Here is a 7,930-nt window from a genome sequence, read left to right on the forward strand (position 1 = left end):
GTCACCAACTCAGGTCTGTCAGCAGTTTTGAGAAATGGCGGAGCCTCTGGCTCCCAACAATTAAATAACTTTAAGTTATTGATATCTCAAGTGACATTTTTAATATTGCATATCTAGCAATATGTTTCAGAGCTATAGTTAATCTAGTGCCTTTTATTCTTTTTACAGTTTTACATTTTCCTGTATCTGTGTGTATATTCTCAGCCACTTGAAACCTTGTATTTTCATGTTGCTGTCTAGTTTCCTTCATCTCAGTTTCTACGATTCACTTTATTATTTCTTGTAAGGAAGTTCTAGTGGTAATGAATTCTTTCTGCTTGTGTTTACATGAAAGTCTTTATTTCTCCAATTTTGAAGGAAGACTTTGCCATCCTTCTTAGTATGTCCTGCCTTTGCACATGTGAGTCTCTCATGCCACCTTCAAAATTCTGTCTTTGATTTCAGCAGTTTGATTCTAATGTGTCTTTGGGACACATTATTCCCTTCCCTTCCCTTCCCTTCCCTTCCCTTCCCTTCCCTTCCCTTCCCTCCCCTCCCTTCCCCTCTCCTTCCTTTCCTTCCCTTCCCTTTCCCTAGTGAGACAGAGTCTCACTATATAACCTAGGCTAGCCTTGAATTCTATGAAGCCCAGACTGGCTTCAAACATGTGATCCTCCTACGTTTGGCCTTTCAAGTGCTGGGATTACATGTGTGTACCACTGTGCTTGGCCCATTATTTCTTCATAGAAACTTCTGCCCCTTCCTCTGTTGCCTGATGCATGTATTGGCCCTTTTTGATGAGATCCCGTAAGTTTCTTCATTCTTCCTCACGCTTTTTTATTTTCTGCTCCTCTGACTTGACAATTTCAAATGACTTGTCTTTAAATTCCTTTATCTTTCCTCTACTTCATGAACTTGGCTGTTGAACCTCTCTAATGAGACTAATTATATGTGCATGTGTGTGTGAGTGCATATGAGTGCAGGTGCCTGTAGAAGCCAGAGTCATTGGATTCCTCCTGGAGCTAGAGTTACAAGTGGCTGTGAGCCACCTAACATGGGTGCTGGTAATTGAACTCAGGTCCTCTGCAAACAGATCTCTTCACCACTGAGCCATCTCTTTAGCTCCAGCTTGCTATTATACTCTTCAGCATGGACACTTACCTGGCTCTTTTTCATAGTCTCTCTCTGCTTCCTCATTCTGTTTGCACATCATCTTCCTGTGCTCAGTAAGCATCTGTGTTGTGGTAATTCTGACTCCTTCTCATCTACTCAGGTAATTCACACCTCTGTTTCTTTACAGTCAGGTGCTACTGTTTTGTCACGTTTCTTCATATGCCTTGTAATAACCTCTTTCCCTGTCTTTATGGACAGACTTCAGAGAAAGACTTGTACCAGTAGGCTAGGTATAGCGTCTAGGATTTCTCAAACTTTGCTGGTGGATTTGTTTTCTCTGGCTCTGTGCATGAAAATTCCAAATTAGAGGGATTTCCTGATTTCATTTTTGTGAGGAGCATAAGCTCTTGGTCCCATTGTTTGACTGTAGCATTAGTAGGTTTGTGGATTTGATGAGCATCCCAGCTCTTGTGTTCAGCAGACTCTAACCTTCTAGAGTATGCCAGGTCCTGTTAAAGCTGCAAGTCAGATGAAACAGGAATCAGTCCCTTAGGAAGGCTTCGGGGCTCTAATTCTTTCTGTCCTTAGGGAGAACCTGGGAGTTGGAAGTTTTCCCTTGATTATTCCCTGCTGAGGTGGGGGAGTGTGTACTAGTTCAAAAGTTTTTGTTCTCGTGGCCTCCTGGTTCGCTCCTTTGTGAAGGTAAGACACAAACCAGCCCCCAAGCCTGGAGCCTAGTCTTCTTGGTGAAATAAATGTTTCAGCTTTCTCTTTTGTCTCTTCTCTGGGAGAAGACAAAGATTATGAGTTTTCGCCCAGTCACACGCACTGAACTGGAAGAAGGGACTGAATTAAGTGGCTGCCTTGAATTTTGATGCTGGCTTGATGTGGTTGCCCTTTGTACTTTCCCAGGGTACGGGAGCCTCTTACCTGTTTTCTGGATTTCTCAAAAAAGGAACTGTTCTGTACATTTTTGGATCAGTATCCCTTGTCAGGTGAAGGACTTTCCAGGCTCCCTATTCTTCCATGCTCTTAGAATCTTAATATTTCATATAAGATAAAATATAGCTCTAAAAACATTCTAGCATTGGGGTTAGAGAAATGACTCAATGGTTAAGAGAGCCTAATGCTCTTCTAGAGGACCTGGGTTCAATTCCCAACATCCACATGGTAGTTTATGACCACCTGTAATTCTAGTTCCAGAGAATCCAATGCTCTCTTCTGACCTCTGTGACCTCTTGCACACACCATGGTACACATAAACTCATACAGGCTCATACACATGCACATAAATAGAGATAAATAAATACTTTAAAAATAAATAAGTGAAATTAATTTATATACATTCTATCTGAGCCAATATATTCTTATTATCAGTATTTCAGCATAATGTCAATGTGAAATTATTAACACTCTACAGTAATTATTTTATGCCTACTTTTTGAAACCCTGTGTATATTTTACACTGTAGAGAACATTTGGAGTTGAGGTACCGAATTGTCACATATAGTTTGTAGCTATTGTATTCAATGCATAGATTTAAGGAATAAAACAACTAACAAAATCTGTGGTGAAGATTGCCTATAGAGAAACAATGTGCTTTTAGTGGAGACAATACAAATGAGAAAGGTAAAACAGCAATGAGTTATGCTTAAGGCCTAAGCATATGTGCCGTCTAAGCTCATCTGTCCCCTTTTCCTACCTGTAAACCTGCAGCTTTCTGAGAGTCACCAGCAAGATTATGAAACTGGTTTACAGCTAAAACATATATATGTCTGAACTTCCTTGCAGCCCAGTGTAGGAAGGAGTCCTTTGATCCATTCAGCCTATGTTTTTAATTTTGTCAGTCTGTAATCCTGTCCAGTTTACCTTAGGAACAACCCTATTGTCTCATTTACTAAAAAGACAGAAAAAGTTCCTTAGAAACCCTTTGAACACGGGGCTGGAGAGATGGCTCAGCGGTTAAGAACACTGGTTGTTCTTGCAGAAGACCTGGGTTTGAATCCCAGCACCCACATGGCAGCTAACAACTGTCTATAACTCCAGTCCCAGGGGATCCAACAGCCTCTTCTGTCCTCTGGAGGCATTGCATGACACGGGTGCATTTACATACACACAGGCAATGCACACAGACACACAAAATAAAAGTAATAAAATCTTAAAAAAAAGAAACTCTTTGAACAATGTAACTTCAAAATTAGGTGTAATATGTGACAACTCTTAAGACACTCAGGCAAGACTATCTTGAGATGCCCACACCCATGCCTTAGGTGTGTCCTGTCTTTTCTAAGTGCCTCTCTCTTGTTCCTATAAAACCTTTTCTAATAAACTCCATCTTGGCTTCATCTTGGCTTAGCCTGAAACCCTTTCTTCGGAGAAGGATCCTGACCTTACATGAGCGGCAGTCCCGGATTGAACTCCCCAGGTGGCTATAGGCAGCTGTGTGGAGTTGCATCTGCTTTGCACCTCTCAGTTTGTTTTTTTTTTTTTTTCTTAAAGAGTAGCACAAATGAGAAGAATTCAGGTACCGTCCCTTGTCTACTGTATTATCGATGAGTTGAAGAGGAAGAGGACACAACTTTTATTCTTCCCAGGGTGGCCTTTTTCCAGACAGAAAGGAGTGAGTGCTCTTTCCACTTCCACAAGGCAATGAGATGGTTCGTGTTTACATCTTCGCTAGAAAGTAATGGTAAGATGATAATTAATTTGCTTCTTGCATTTAGAGATGAGCCTCACATTTAATCATTCCATCAATCTAGTTTTATCAAAATTTAGCTTTAAAACAAGAAAAATGGTTTAAATTTCTTCATAGGACATGGTATTTTAGCATAGGCTTTTTTTTTTTAATAATTAAAAGCTTTGCTGACATTTCTGAGAGATTTTGATTTTTGTTTTCTCCTGAAAGTTGACTTTAAATTTCTTCTGAAACTAAATTTTCTTCTCCACCAAGTTTTCCACCAATTTTTCAATTACAGTGAATATAAGTAGGCTTCTGCAGGAATCAATCTCAAGAGGAATTCCTTTTTGTGACCTGTCAGTCCTGCTGAATCTGTTTGAAAGTTCAGGTTTCTGCAGAGCAAGCATTTTGGACAGAGGCTCACGTCTAATGGGAAAACTCTAGGCCTTCAGCTCTAAGATCTGTCCATACATCTGCCTGTGGTTAGTCTTAGTCAAGTAGAGCCATTGATGAGAACAATTCTGTGGTTGAATAAAAGGACTAGGGGAATTGCTCTAAATATAAAGACAGAAAAGAGAAAAGAAATGCTTTATTTCCTAGGTATTGCCATTTGAGAGGAGAACAGTGCACAATGGCTACATTGAAGAATGGATGTCATTGAAATGAGAAATCTGGGCCAGATCAGCCTGGGGCATAAGGAATTGTGGGCATCTATCCATACTGAATATCATTTTAAAGGATGGCACCAGGTGCACACACCTCAAAATGATGTCCCTAATTGTTCTTCTTTTTCTTCTTTTCTTTCATAAATCACAAAGGGAGAAGGTAAGGGGTTGAGCCTAGCAGGCAGAGCTGGCTGCTGAGCCCATTATGAGAAGAAAGCATAAATGTAACATTAATTTTGCTTCATCATCTAACCCTGTACGAACATGCAGGCGAAGGGGCTGGGGAGGGCTAGATCAGGAGCAGTAGTTTGTCTGGTATGGTAGTATTCTGTAAAAATCTCCACAAGAAGGGTAAGAGAAAAGAACAGAAGATATATTGTTTACCTCAGCTCACCCAGGCAGTCACTCACCAGTAGGTTGAAGAAAGTCAACAGGCTCTGCTCTGTCTCTGGAGTTCTTCAGCTCAGTTTCCAGAACACAGGTTCATTAAAGAGAGGCTGAAATGTGGGCTGTAATCACATCTGGGAAAGAAAACAGGCTTGAGCTGTGCTTGCATCAAGAGCCATAGCAAAGGAGGCCTTTGCACAAAATGTACCTCTCTCTGTTTCTACTTTTACCTTTCAGCCTCTTCCCGCCAAACACACTTCCTCACCACAAACATCCTAGGGACTACGTGGACTGTTCCAAGTATGCTTTGACCTGCCACTCATAGAATGTAATTACTAAAGTTGAAGAAACAGAAAATGAGAATTCCCCATTTCATGAGAGAGAAGAAACTCTGTTTTGTGAACCACCATTCTTCCTAGTTGGACCAAAAGTACTCTCCACATTTTCTGTGTTTCCCACACAGAACTGTTCAGATCACAAATCTGAACAAATCCAACACTGGTTCTGGTTCTGTTTGGCTGAAAATTATGCTAGGCATGCTGACATTTCCTTACTGTGCTCCAGACAGTTTATGTGTGTCACCACCACATTTCATATCAGAACTACTTCATCTGCAAGGGGTCAAAAGTCACAGTCATGGGGACATCTCAGAAACTTGAGTCCATGCTTGTTGCTCAGACTTGAGGTATGGTCTCACCAAGCAAATTCACTGGCCTGCTGAAGGGAGGAGGTATGGACAACGCCTTCTTCCATAGACCCTAGTTAAGGTCACTCATTGTGCTGGTTTGGATGAGAATGTCCCCCAAAAGCTCCATTTGAATTCTTGGCCTCATTTAGTGGCACTGTTAGCTGAGATTTGCAAAGCACAGCCTTGCTGGAGGAAGCACATCACAAGGGGTGGGCTTTGAGAGTTTATAGCCTTACCCCACTGTCTTTCTGTTTCTTGTGCCTGCTTGAGGATTCAAGCACACCGTTTTCTGCTCTGGCTGCCTCCTTCCTTGCCTCCTCTGCCGTGATGGACTGTTATTCATCTGGAACCACAAGCCAAATAAACTCTTCCTTCTATAAGCTGCCTTGGTTATAATGTTTTATCACAGAAACATGAAAGCAACTGATACACTGACCTTCAGCCCTGTCCTGTTTTTAAGTCAATCTTGATGGGATGGAAGCATCTATTCACGGAGGAAATAGACTGACCCATGGGCTCTAGGATTTGAACTTGCTGTGAATGAACTTCCTAACCAGGATCTCCTATCAGGTGGGACACTTTCTTTGATTCCTGAGATGTTACTTAAGCACAGAAATCATTTAGACTTCTGTAAAAAGTGCTGATTCCCATATCTCACTCTAAATTTACTAATTAAGTGTGGGCCTAGGAACTGGCATACTAGCAGAAGATGACTAGCCTATAAGGAGCAGTGTTTAAGAACATAATGGAGATTATCTGTTCTCTCCCTTAATATTCATGTAATCTTAGGGAAATGAACTCATTTTCCTCTGTTCTGTCATTTAGTAATAATAACCTTAGTACCTAATCCATAGAGGGGTTTAGAGATAAATCCATTTAAAATGGCTAGACAGGCACCCAGTAAGATGTAACAGATGCTAGCTGCTCTCTTATTATAACAAGCATTCTCAAGAGTTCTTCAAAATCAAGTTTGAGATTCACAACTCTAGCATGTTTGTTCACCTTGGATCCTCCAACTGCTTTCTGATTGGCCCTCCCGAGTCCTTATGTACTTGAAACTCTGTGTTGTCCCTGTAACCAATGCCTTTTCAAACTTGTACCCTCTTGTCAGTTTTTCTGACCGCTTTTTGGACACCGGGTAAGGGAATCCTACCCCATAGTCAGAATGGGCAGACCCCATTCAGAGATGGTGCCACCCACCTGAGGAACACCACTTCTCAAATGGAAGATTTTCTGATTTTGAGATCCAACCATAGGACTGGAAGGAGCTAATCATTTAAGATATCCAATGTCGTGACTTCAATCTTAGCTCAAGTTTCTTGATTTTTCCAACTACACTACATTACAAAAGGCTTCCTTCCTTAGGGAACTTGCCCTCAGTGAAACTAATTGCCCAGCTTTTCCCTGGACTGGACTTCTTCTAGCACTAAATGCATGGCATCCCTGGAAATTCCTTGGCTTCAGATAAACCACATAGTGGTAGACACTCTGAGCCCTGTTCTTGCTGGATTGGATGTTAAGTAGATGGAGTAGAAGGGCTAATTTTGCAGCTGCATTAATTTATAAAAATGTAATGATTCTCCTAGCTGAGAAGGAAGCAGCTGGAGGCAGCCTGCTGAGAACGGGGACAATTCTGAGAATGCAGCATGCTGGGGCAGAAGTGCCCCAGTTAAAAGGCCTGACAGCTAACTATATCTACATATCTTTGGCCTTTGCCTCATGGTATTCTATAAACTGTAAGATTACCACAGCAGAGAGAAATTAGGTTCTTTCTCTTACTGGTTTGTTCAAGCTGTAAACAAACCCATTTCTTTACCAATTTCTACTTCCTAATTTCTTTTGGAGTACAAGGAAACTAAGGCATCAGGTTATGAACTTGACCTGCTAACAGTAGTTTGACTCCCAGTTTTAAAAGAGTGACGAGCTTGAGGTCTGGCTACCTTCAGGCCAAGAGGGTCACCTGATGGCACTGCTTTAGGAAAACGTAAGAGCACATCCTGGTTGCAAGGCTGACGAGGAGCAGCGTTGTGACGAACTCCTTATTTTTCCTGAAAGTTGACAGAGATCTGAGGACTTTGACAATATTGCTTCTTGGAATGCATTCAGAATATCTATTCGCTGGTCTGTCGTGTTTTCTGATGTGAAGAACAGGAAGGGCTATAAATAACAGCTCTTCCCTGAATCTGGAGATTTATATGCTGATTGTATTTGAGTTGGAGAATGGTAGAGAGGTTTGCTTTCTTTTTTTCCCTTGAGGAGAAAGTTGGGAGGGAGAAAACAAGGATTCAGATTGTATAGAGTTGTAGAAATTACAGATGTTGCCAAGGTAGTTAATCAACATCCAAAGACCACACAAAAGCTCATCTTTGCCTGCATATATATACCTAACCCCACTAGGTATGCATAATAGTATTGAAATGA

Source organism: Nannospalax galili, unplaced genomic scaffold, assembly GCF_000622305.1.
Source record: "Nannospalax galili isolate Female #2095 unplaced genomic scaffold, S.galili_v1.0 scaffold676, whole genome shotgun sequence".
NCBI lineage: Eukaryota > Metazoa > Chordata > Mammalia > Rodentia > Spalacidae > Nannospalax > Nannospalax galili.